The 13,103-nt window shown below is 43.1% G+C and overlaps 1 non-coding gene and 1 pseudogene across 1 annotated transcript; both read left to right on the top strand.

Annotated features, from left to right (window-relative positions):
• LOC111722601 overlaps nt 1-7,271 on the top strand; it is a 25,899-nt pseudogene extending 18,628 nt beyond the window's left edge.
• Nucleotides 7,272-12,798: 5,527 nt separating this feature from the next.
• Nucleotides 12,799-12,904, top strand: LOC111722605. The gene has a single exon (XR_002771354.1). It is a non-coding gene; the product is annotated as a U6 spliceosomal RNA (small nuclear RNA).
• The last annotated feature ends 199 nt before the right edge of the window (nt 12,905-13,103 follow it).

The following is a 13,103-nucleotide window of genomic DNA, read 5'->3' as shown; positions in this document are numbered from 1 at the left end:
TGCCTGTCCTGCTTAGCAGCCAACTCGTCCCGGGGCCCCCAGTCCAGCCCTCCAGAGGTCTGAGGGACAGTGAACTGGCCCCCTGTTTAAAAAGTTTGAGGACCCCTGGATTAGAACATGTCCCAGACATGACACTGATGTTGGAACCGTCAGGCAAGGAACATAAAATAAGTATGATTGGTACAGGAAGTGCTCTAGCAGAAAAATGGACAGTACGAAAGAGCAGATGGGTAATGTAGCCCAGAGATGGGACTTCTGAGAAAGAATTAAAAGGAAATAAAAACGCTGTCACGCAGCTTGCAAATGTCTTTGAGGAGCTCATCTCTGGACTCAGCACAACCAAGGCAAGAATCAGTGAACTGACATATAACTGTTAGGTCAACAGTAAGTTTTCAAACTGAAATGCAAAGAGAAAAAAAGATGGAAAAAAACCCTAAATTGAACATCCTACTGTGTGAAAATCGCAAACGGTTTGACCTGTTAATCTAAATGCCAGAGAAAGAGGACAGAGAGGACAGAGCAGAAGAAATATTAGAAGCAGTAATGACTGAGAACTGTCAAAATTAGTAAGAGATGACAAACCTCAGAGTCAGGAATCTTAGCAAATATCAAGCAGCATATATTACCAAATACACATACACACACATAGGTGCACGTGCACACACACACACACACACACACACACAGGTGCCCATGCACACACGCACGCACACAACACAAACTCACATCTATACATACATATCATATTTAACCTGGAGAAAAATAAAGACAGAGAAAATGTGGTAAGTAGAAGCCGGAGGCTAAAATCACCCTATACTTACAGAAGAAGATGGACTAGAATTACAACTGACTTCTCATCAGAACCCATGCCAAGAAGAGAGTATGCTGAAATATTAAAGGGTTGAATGAAAACAAAAATCACCTATGTAAGATTCTATATCCAGCAAAATTATCACTGAAAAGTGAACAAAAAATGAAAACTTTCTCAGACCAATGAAAGTTGAGCAACTTAATCTTTGGGAGGAAAATAGTATAGATCAGACCAGGGATCTTCAAACTTTTTAAACAGGGGGCCAGTTCACTGTCCCTCAGACCGTTGGAGGGCTGGACTGTGGGCCCTGGGACGAGTCGGCTGCTAAGCAGGACAGGCAGCGGCAGCAAAAACACCTGGCGGGCTGGATAAATGTCCTAGGTGGGCCGCATGTGGCCTGTGGGCCATAGTTTGAGGATGCCTGGATCAGACACTTAAATCTACATAGGGGAAAGGACCAGAGTCAGTGAAGGAACAAAGGGAGGTAAAATGACATCTTTTCTGTTGCTTGTTCTTACAAGATCGAAAGAATAAATGTTGGCTGAAAATAATAGTAGCAGTGTATTGGGTTACTATGGCATACAGATGAATAAATAAATAAATGACAGAGGCAGACGGAGTTAAGTGGGAATACTCTCTCATTCGGGACCTGTACCACTCATTAAGTGGTATAGTGTTATTTAGGGGGGCTGTGATAGGCAAATATACATATTGTAATGTCCATGGCAACTATTAAAACCACCTACCAACTACCACAGGCAGTAGCGTCCATATGCTAAGAGAGGATGTCTGAGAAGCTCAACTAAAACCTGAGGAGGCAAAAAAGAGGAAATTTGCATAGGGTCATCTATGTAGAAAATGCCAAAGAATTTAAAAAACCTGCCGAATAAATAAATGAGATTTTCAAACTAATGACAATCGTTTACCTACATATTTGCAGTGAGCAGTTAGAATGAGATATTTTTAAAAATCATCCCTGATTAAAGCACCCCCACATATTAAGTGCTTAGGTATAAATTACAACAATTGTGCGTAGGATCTCCCTGTGGAAAACTACATTTATTAAAAAAAAAAAAAAAAAAAACGAAAATCAAAGAAAATCTAATGAAATAGAAGGATATGTCATGTCTGTGGACTGGGAGATTCATAATTGTTAAAATTTCCATTCATTCCAGATTTATCTACAGAAACATCAGAAATGTTTCTGATCAATCCCAATCAAAATCACAGCAATCTCCACGTAGATATCAACATTGACTCTTAATATGGTATGGCCACTTAATTTGGTATTGAAAAGCAAAGGTGCTAGAATAGACAAACAATTATAAAATAGAAGAACAAGCTTGCAAAAATCCTAATACCTGATTTCAAGACTTATTATAAAGCTAGAGTAACCAAGGCAGTGTAGTAGCATTGACGTGGAATAAGCACAGAGTTCAATGAAACAGAATAGGAAGCCCAATAATAGACTCATGCAGATATCACTCAACGGATCTTTGACAAGGGCACATATGATGGAGGAAGATAGCTTCTTAAATAAATGGTGCTACAGAAATTTGCGGAGTCCATGTGGCTAAAATAAATTAACCTAGACCAAGATCATACACTTTTACAAAAATCAACTGGCAAAGGACCAAAGTCCTATACATAAATTCAAAATATAAAAGTCCAGGGGAAAAATATAGGAAAAAAATTAACATGTCTTTGCATTGCTAACGAGTTTTTAGACCCAAATCATAAAGCATAATTCATGAACAAAAAGCCATGGTTTGGACTTTATTAAAAGTTAAGACTTCAGCTCTGTCAAAGACATCATTAAGAACAAAAGAAAGATGCTAAGGACCCAAAGAAAATATCTATAAACCACATGTTTGAGAAAAGACTCGCCTCCAATAAGAACTGCTAGAACTTAAAATAATAAAAAAAAAAAAAACAGAAAAACAGATAACTCGATTTAAAAATGAGAAAAAGGTCTATTCGGACACCTCACCAAATGAGATATAGTAGTGATAAATAAGTAGATTGAAGAACGTTTAATATCATTCGGCCAATTAAAGCAATAATTAAATAACACCACACATCTAATACAATGGCTAATACCCCCAAACTGATAAACTGACCGCTGCTGAGGATGCAGGATATCAGGAATATTCATTCATGTAAAATTGGACGTCTGTTTGTTCCACTGAATTTGGAAGACAGTTTGACAGTTTGATAAGTTCTTAACAAAATTCAACATATTCTTGCCAATCCATGCAGCATTCCCACCACTAAGTATTTGCCCAGTTGACTTCAAAACGCATGTCTTAATAAAACAGAAATCCAGAATTAGTAAAAAGAAATTCAGTCGGAAGGATTATGAGGAGGAGGTGGCGGGGATGTGGGTGGGGGTTGTGGAAGGGGCTACTGCAGGAGGAAGTGAATAAGTGGGGCAATGAAACTATCGTGTGTGTGTGTGTGTGTGTGTGTGTGTGTGTTACAGACTGGATATCTGTGTCCTACCAAATTTCATATCTTGAAGGCCTAACCCTCAGCGTGATGATGGTACTCGTAGGTGGGACTTTAGGGAGGTAATTGTGTTTAAATGAGGTCGCAACTGTGAGGACAGAGTGAGGGACTTTGCTGTGGTTACATGGCACTAAGCATTTCTCAAAATCCATAGACATTTACAGCACACAGAGTGAAACTTAACATATTCAAAATGTTAAGGCATCATTAAAGAGGTTGGGTGATAGCAGGATGAAATGTAGAGTGTGACAAAAATATCTAACCCAACAAATGCACACACCTATGAAAACACATCACTGAAAGGTGGGAGGTAAAATGTGCTGATCTAAGTAACTTTGAAAATAAAGGAAGTTTGTAAGGCTAAAGACAAAGGAAACTGTACACATGCACCTTCCACCTGCTGCCCATGTGGATACAGGTTAAGGAATCTGACACCATTATGCAGTATGTGGAAATGAACAATCAATAAATGGATGGTGGATGGTGGGAAGCAGGTTTCTCACCCCTGGAGTGAGAAGTACATAGAGATTGTAAAGTGGCAGGGGCAAGGATGAGCCATGTGGTGATGGAACAGAGGTGGAGACATCATGAGAATCCCTATTTAGCTTCTTAGAGGTATTCATTCATGGTCGCGTATCATAATCTTTATAGAGATGTGTACATACACAGGTTAGTACACATGCACGTATTTTCTTCTTGTTTTAGTGGATAGGGCCTAGACAACCCTACACCCTGGTAACAATAAGCACAGCTAGTGCCCAGACATTAGGTTGGATCATAGACTAAAGTTTAAAATAAATATGCATGAAAGTATGATGATCTAAATAAGTGACTGAATAAAGAAATGCACGGAGAAGCATAGATAGATCTTCCATGCCGAAGGATTCCACACAATTTATGTACACACTCTCTGCCTCGATGAAAGGATGTATAACTCCACACCAGTTCAGTATGGTCTGTCCTTAACGACTTCCTTCCAAAGAGCAGAGTGTGGAAAGGGATAAAAAAGAATACCTTCACCTTGGAGAAACCTGTCAAGCACTGTTTCCGCCAGGTGATGGTGTCAACTTCAATATTCAAAACGCTGTTTGTATTATACACTCTTGATATGGTTAGATGACAACGGCCTTTTACCTTTGTAGTGTTACTCCCATAACTCACAACATCAGTCTAAACATGAGAAAACATCAGAAAAACCCCAACTGAGGGATATTCTTCTACCAAATGTCTCACGAGTAGCCACTGAAACTCTCAAGGTCATCAAAGCAAACAAGTCTGAGAAACTGTCACAGCCAAGAGAAACCTAAAATGGCACAATAACTAAATGCAGTATGATAGGCTGGGTGGCATCATGGGACAACAAAAGGATGTTACGGAAGAACCCAAAACCTCAATAAAATTTTGACTTTATCCTCTTTTACCTCTCAGGAACCACCACCGGGGAACAGCTGGGGCCCCTGTGTCAGCAGGTAAACCAAGCAGACAAAAATAGCATCATGAATGCTATGAAAATCAAACTTTTAGAAAATCCGGAACCTGAGAATGAATCCCAGCATCTGCATGCCAAACCTAAACAAGGTGGCTGACAGCTAACAGGAGATTTTGAAAGTGTTTCCAGAGACTCCTAATGTAATGGCCAAGATACCTCGTTTGCCACAGAAAATACCCCACCACATCAAGAGCCAGGGAAATCACAGTTGGAATGAAAACCTATGATCAAGTGGTGCCATCATAGCGATGAATCCAATGTAGCAGTCAATCACCTGAAAAACATTCTAAGGCAGCCATCATAAAAAAATGTTTCTTCAACCCATTACAAATAATCTAGAAACAAATGAAAAATACAAAATCTCAGTCATAAACAGGAGCTATAGAAAGGGAAATTCTGGAAGAAAAAAACATAACATAAATGTGGAATCACTGCTGAATGGGTTCAAGAGTACTAAAATTGAGGTGACAAAAGAGAACCATTGTTACAACTGAGGATTGACCAATAGGCTTTACCCAATCTGAGCAAGAGGGAGATAACAGACTGAAAAAAAAAAAAAAATGAATAGACCCTCAGAGAATTTAAGGCAATAACAAACTTCCAGCATCCCTATCACCACAGTCTCCAAAAAAAGAGAGTGGAGCTGAAAGAGCAGTACAGAAATCCAAGGCTGAACATGTCAAAAATTTGATGAAGAACACTAACGTAGAAATTCTGGAAAATGAGTGAACCTTAGATAGGACCGCCACAAATAAATCCACTCCAAGACACATCACCATCAATCTTCTGGAGTTCACAAACCTTGAAAACAGCAAGACCAAAATTGGGGTTGGCCCTGATTATATAGGCCAACCCCACTTTGAGCCAGGCAAATTTCTTGTCTGACCAGCAGGGGCCATTAGGAAGTGAAAAGAGCCCCCCCAAGTGTTGAGAACAAATTCCTGTCAATTGTGATTTTTTTGCTTCACGTGCACCAATATCATACCTCGCAGATAAAGAGGAAAACAAGACATCCTCAGAGAAAGGAAAACTAAGAGATTTTAACATTAGCAGACCTTCCTCGAAAGAATGGCTAAAGTCTTTGCTTAAAAGAGAACGGAAGTAGTAGCAGAAGGACTCTAGGAGTATCAGAAAGGGATAAAGTATCAGAAAGAAGAAACACCCGTGGGGAAAGTACGTTAGGCTATCCTTTTCCTTGTGAACTGTAGAAATCATATTTGAGCATTAAAACAAAAGTCATAAAATCATCTGACACTCCAGGCAATTTTGTTTAAAAGCGAGGAAGGCAGAGGTGCCTTAACGGGGCCGATGTTCCCACACTTCCATTGAAGTCATGAAAACTGGGTAGCAATAGACTACGGTAAGTCACATATGTCTATCTTACCTCACACAGCAATCTCGTAGACCACTTTACAAAGCGAAACACTCAGAAACACTTTTTAAAAACCAAGATAAATCCAGTAAAAGTGCTCAGGTGAGCCACAGAAGGCAAGAGGCAAGAGAGGAGAGGAGTAGCAGATGGATGAGACACAAAGGAAACACAAGAAAACAAATAATAAATTGGTGGACTTAAGCAGTAGCCTAGCAATAATGACCTTCATGTAAATGAACTTAAATACAGATTTAAAATGATTTAAAGGCAGACATTGGCGGTCAGTAAGGAACACGACCCGTTTATGTGAGACTCACGTTTCAACTGATGTAGGTAAATGAAACGGCAAAGGATGAAAGAAACCCCCTTGTCAAAGCCTGGGGGGCAGGGGGTCCGGAGTCACGTGGCCTGGAGGGAGCTGGCAGCCGCCAAGAGGTGAAGGTCAAGGAGAAGCGCCGGTGGCGGGGAGTCCAGGAGGCGGGCCCAGAGATGCGCTGCCCCGAGCGCCATTTTCGAACCCGCTGGTCCCCGCCGCGTCTCCCTAGGAGCCGGACATGGGCGCGCAGCGCGAGCGCTGGAAGTTCAAGAGGCTGCGGGGCCTCCGCTGCGAGGGCGCCGCCGAGGTCCTGCTGGCCACCTTCCAACACCCGGGCCTGATGTATCACACCCGGGGCTGCCACTGCGGCGCGGCGCGGTCCGCTTTGCGGCCTGGGGCCCCGCAGATCTACGCGTGGTGGATTGCAGCTGCAGGCTGTGTAAGCAGCAGCAGCACCGCCACTTCCTGGTCCCGGCCTCGCGCTTCACGCTGGTCCAGGGCGCGGAGAGCATGGTCACCTATCTATCCAACACTCACCTGGCGCTGCACAGCTTCTGCAGCAGGTGCGAGGTGCAGTTTCCACCACGCAGCTGTCTCTGACCCCCAAGTGTACGGCGTCGCCCCGCACTGCCTGGACGCCGGCACCTTGCGCAGTGTGGTCATCCAGGAGGTCGACGGTGGCGATCGGGAAGAGGTGGCCACCAAGGGGCACAAGACCTCGCAGAACGCGTCCACGGAGGTAGCCTTTGCCTGTCCCGCCGAAAAGGAGCAGTGACTGGGGCCGCAAACACCCTACTGGAAACACGCCCTGACTCCCCTCGAGGGAGCTTCCACAGTCCCTGTAAAAAAAAAAAAATAAAAAAAAAAAGGAAAGAAAGAAAGAAAGAAAAAGGACAAGTAATGTGCGAAGGAAGTCTGTTTCTGGACTGCAAACCTATGTGTCCATCCGAGCTTCCCCCCACCCCCCGCCCTCAGTATTTTCCCTTCCCTTCCACTGATTTTCAGCGGATTCACTTCTGATGCAAAACTTGAACACGCGTTTGTCTGTGTGTAGGGATAGTCTTGCAATCCACTAAGCAGGGACTGTCTCTACTGTTTTCTTTCTTTTTTTTTTTCTTTTTGAGACAAAATCTCACTGTGTCACCCTCCGTAGAGTGCCGTGGTGTCACAGCTCACAGCAACCTCAAACTCTTGGGCTTAAGTGATTCTCTTGCCTCAGCTTCCCAAGTAGCTGGGACTACAGGCCACAACGCCCCTCTATTTTTGTTGTTGTTGTTGTAGTTGTCATTGTTATTTAGCAGGCCTGGGCCGGTTGGAACCCGCCAGCCCCCGTTTATGTGGCCGGCGCCCTAACCACTGAGCTACGGAGGCCAAGCCTGTCTCTACTTTTTCAAGTCATCCCTTGTGTCACTCACTTTTACTATTCTCCGTACAGCTCTCACAACTCGCTTGCAGGTTATGTCTATGTATTGTACGTTTTGGGTGCTAGAGTGTATACAGGATTGCTTTTAACTCTTGCACCTGGTATTTGGGACAGCAACATACAAACAGTTTTGTCAACATTTATTAGCATGTTTCCCATTGACTGCTCTGTGCAAGTGTGTGTGCGGGCACACGCACCTGTGTGCCTTATGTGGACACTCACATGTTCACTACTTAGTGGTGGAGGTATTTGTAGCTGTGTTGTTTACTTAGGATGTTCTTATAGGACATGTTTTAAGATTCATTAATATTGCCTACTTCATTGCTTTCGTTAACCAAACGATGTTGAATATTTTGTTCAGTTTTGTTTTAGAAACTGTCTCTGGGAAGAAGGGTGGGAGACAGGAATGAGAGAGACATCTGTGCAGTGTATGCCCCCTTTAACCTTTAGAAATACCTACCTTGTGCAGGTATTAAGTATATAGAAATTAGCATATAATTTTTGAAAGGAAATGTTGTGTGCTGGTTTATTATATAAAGCACAGCTTAGCTGTGGGAAGGCTTGGTTCTTGAAAGTGGTTGGTCTCAGATTATGTGAGAAGGTGGTGGTGTCTCTGGCTTCTGTAGTCCAGGGAAAATTTGTCTAGGGTCCCCTACACTTTTGATGAGGGCAATTAGCACAGTGCTTACACATTCTGCCTCTGGGAACACACTACCTGTGTTTGAATCCAGGGTCTGCTACATACTGGCTACATAACTTGTATGGAGTTGCTTAAACTCTATTCCTCAAATTCATCTTCTGTCAGTCATGTTAACGACTAAGACAGTTTTTGTGTTCGGGGTAAAGATAGTGCCTTGGGCAGACTACCTTATCAATGAATGCCTATTTTCTCCTTTCTTCTGTTTTGAGGTCCCCAAATCCCCTCCTGTCAAGTCATCCAGAAAACACTAAACTCTATCGCTTAGGGACAGATATATGGCAGGACAGATCCTGAGAAAATGCAACAAAATAATCTAAGTTTAAGCAAGGATCAGTTAGGGTTTAATGCTACACAGGAGGGATGGTGGCTTTGTGACTTGAGTGAGGAGCGTGTCCTATGTACGTAGTAACTGTTACCCTTGCTGTATAACAAACCACACAAAACTTAGTCCATAAAATGGTAGGCATTTTATCGTATGCATAAGCATTTCAATGTCAGGAGCTCAGAAAGGACAGAGTGGGTATGACCTGTTTCGCATGAGTCTGTGACCTCAGCTGCAAAAGCCTGACAGGCTGGGGGCCTGAACCATCTGAAAGCTCATTCACTGACATGCATGGTACTTGCATTGAGAGGACTGGAAGACTAGGATGGCAAGTACAGGGCCTGCCTGCTACCTCTCCATGGACGTAGGTTTCCTCACAGCATGGCAGTCCTCACAGTACTCAGGTTGCATACTTGGTGAGTCAGGTTCCAAGCAAGACTGTTTCGGTAAAGGAGATACTCAGAAGTCATGAGGAGTCACTTGTGTCATACTCTATTGATTAGAAGAAGTGAGTCACAAACTCTTTCAGGTTCAAGCAGGGTGATTAAGCTGCACTCATGGTGGTAGAGGTGGCAGCTTTTTATAACAGCACAGGAGGCAGGAGATAACTCTTGTGGCCATCTTTGGAAAATTCATTCTGTGGCACGATGGGCTCCTACAGTGCTGGCCATGTTTCATTCCGTTCCCCTATATGGTGGCCTATTTAGATGTTTACCCTGGAACTGTTCAAATGTTCATACATAGTTCGTGTACAGTTGCATATGATTTAAGCCATAATCTTACAAAATGGGTGATTCTCACTCCTATCTCTGAGCAAGACTCAGAGCAGACTAAATGTATGGCTTGAGGTACAGTGGATAAGACAGCCAGAAAGAGGCTGGCCAGTTGGTCCTGCAGCAAACCTTGACAATGCCCACCCAAGCACGGCCCAGGGTAGTGGAAGTTGTATCCAGGAGGCCCTGGAAGAGTTTAAGCTATTGCTATTGCTAATTTGATATGTTGGACTGCCTTAGCATGGTGCTGCTGACCACCCCTTCCTCTATCCATTCTTATGTCTTCGTTCATTCATTCCACAAATATTTACTGAGTGTTTATCATGGGCCAAATAGAATGTGAGAAGGGCTTGACTCTTCTGGAATGCCATAGGAAAGGGAATTAAAATATCCCTCTCTTCAGTAGATTAGAAGAGCACACTTGGCATCTGACACACAAAGGCCACTCCCATGCTGGCTATCCACGCGTCGTCTATAGGATGAACTCCAGACTAGAAGGGGAATTTGTTTTCTGACAAGTGCTTTCTGAAAGGGTTAAATAAGAAACCTTTGTGGTATCTGCCATATTGACATCCTGTGATACCTCTTCTTTCTTCACATTTCCACAAAGATCACAAGACTTTTTACTGAAATATGCTAAACAGAAATATTCATATCATGGAAGTAAATGGAAAACAGTATCTATAGTCTAAAAACATAACTATAACATAAACATCTATAGCCTAAAAACATATAATGAAAACGTTTTATGATTATACAACATTTTTTGATGAAACATTTGAAAATGAAAAAGGAGAAAGTGATCAAAGGCCCTCACTCTAACAATACTTCATTGTGTTACCTTACTTAATGTTCACTAAAACATTCCAGGGCACGTATTATTGCTATTCTCGATTTGTGGATGAAGAAACTGAGACTCGGATAATGGGAGGACCATGCCCATGGATGCAAAGCTGGAGGGTGTCAGAGAGAAGGTAGAGGGTGGCGGAGAGAACGTAGAGAGCCAGGGTTACCGGATACCACCGTCAGTAACCACTGGAGACAGAGGTTCTCATATACTTCCACTCCCCTGATTGTGGTCCCTTTCTCCTTTGTTGTGGATCCATTTCCCGAAGCATTTCGCCCTATGACCTCTTCACACTCACAGTAGCTTTTCCTCCCAGAAACCTCTCCCGAGATCCTGTGGCCTGCTGTTCAGTGTATTCATCCCTGACTCTACCCTCTTTAAAAATCTGAAATGATATTAGGTTAGATGTTCTGCCGTTTTGTGACCACACCCCCAAATATTGTCTTTCTGTGTGCCAATGTAACAGAGACAACTCTGTGACCACGAACGATATGATCTGCACATCACAGTTTGGGAAACACTTATTTTGAGGAAGAGGCTTTCAAGGGATTTCCACCTGGGCTCGTTTCCTAACTCTGAATTGGTAACAGGTTTATAAACTTGCACTCATCTTCTCTGTGAGGCTTAAATCAGGCAGTGCATGCACAGAGATAATGGAGCCCCGCCTGACGTAAGCACTTTGTGCATGCGAGCTCTTTGTGCTTTTCCTGTTGTTAGGGCAAAAATTCAAATGCGGCTTTTGTCTCCACTGTACACAGCTGTGTACAGTGTAGGCAGTACTTTCAGAAGCACTATCTCAGGAACTGTCATCTGCATTTCCTTGACACTGAATCTGAGTGTAAAAGTAATTCAGCTACAAAAAGTTAGGAGGGGGAAGCCCATAGCCCATAGGCCTTCTGGTTCCTTACTGAGTTCTCACTTGCCTGGACCCTGCTGTTTCCCATTCTATTGCGTGAGATATGGAGATAGCCTTTTCCATTCCATACAGGGTGACTGGGGCATTGGTAAGCAAAGTACCGGGTCTGTGGGAGCACACAGAAGGGGCATCCTTTATCAGACGAGTCAAGAAACCCTTTAGGGCCTCGGTTTCCGTATTTGCACAATGGTTCTAGAACTGCATGATCTCCCAACTCTTTGAGCATTTGAAGCGAAGTGATGGAAGAAGAATAGAGTTCCATGCCCTGAATACATGTGAAATGGTCAGCAACAGCCACCTATCGTTACTTTTGTAAATTATGTTATTATACCCAGATATTTTGGCCAAAAGTAACTGGAATCGCTAGATCCTATGGCTTGTTGTTGAGGCTCAGAAGTGAACAAATCAGTGAGTTACCCCAATACCCGGCTCCTCTCCCATCATGACCCGAGGAACAAGGTTTTTCTCTGAAGGACACAAGTTTAGAGATTGCACAGCAACTTCTGAGTCTTGACTCTGAGACACTATCATAGTTTCCATGCCCTCCCCAGTACAGGAACCATAAGGAGGAGCAAGGGGGAGGTGTGAGGTTGGTGGGGTTGATGCCATTACTGTCTCTCACATGTAATAAGAGACTTTAAGTGAGAGAGGCTGTCCTCATGGGTCAGGCTGTCGAAGTTGTAGGCAACAGTCACTTTGTGCCCACGAGTGGACATTAGCGGAACTGGCAACAGACTGGATGACCTGAAGGTACCTTTAGAGGAGAGAGCTCAGGGTCTCTGAGATAAACCCTCATTATCCGGAGGTGGCAGATTCCTGCCTCTGGAAGGCCCAGGGAGCTGACTTACCTCTCCCTGCAGCAAGCTGATGCAGTCATGAGGCTCAGTGTGTTTACTTCTCGTCTCTCACAGATTACTCTCTTTCTGTCCAATATCTTGGAAATCATTGTTGTCTATGTTTTTGTAGCTTCAGGGGGGAAGGGTAAATGTGGTACCTTTTCCTCTATCATACTGAGCATCAGACAGATGACTCAGATTCTCATCTGTACAGTTAGTGCGTCAGGCATCACAACTGGGCACAAAAGGAAAAGAGCGACTGTCTTACCTGACTATCTTTTGAATTTTAGGAAATTTTTTGTTCTTGAAACACTGTTCCAGATTCTGTTTCCTGTTTTCTTTTTCTCAGCCTGAATACGACCTTGCTAAAAAGGGGTAGTAAAGTGCGACACCTGTGGCTCAAAGGAGTAGGGCGCCAGCTCCATATGCTGGAGGTGGTGGGTTCAAACCCAGCCCCAGCCAAAAACTGCAAAAAGAAAGGGGGGGGGCTCGCTTCCGCAGCACATATACTAAAATTGGAACAATACAGAGAAGATTAGCATGGCCCGTGCTGAAGGATGACATGCAAATTTGTCAGCGTTCCATATTTTTGACTGCAAAAAACGAGGGGGTATTAAAAATTGTGTTCCAGGAGATTCTGTTTCTCAGTATGATGGAGGAAAAAGTACCACGTTTATCCTTTCCCCTAAAGTTAGAGAAGAATATATACAACAATTTTTCTAAGATATTGAACATAAATCAATGAAAGACAGTAATCTGTGAGAGATAAGAAATAAAGACATTTAGCCAC

Source organism: Otolemur garnettii, unplaced genomic scaffold (assembly GCF_000181295.1).
Source record: "Otolemur garnettii isolate 467f Iridium unplaced genomic scaffold, OtoGar3 scaffold00287, whole genome shotgun sequence".
Classification (NCBI taxonomy): Eukaryota; Metazoa; Chordata; class Mammalia; order Primates; family Galagidae; genus Otolemur; species Otolemur garnettii.
Note: the sequence above shows the minus strand (reverse complement) of the source record. Positions and strands in the feature narration are given on the sequence as shown.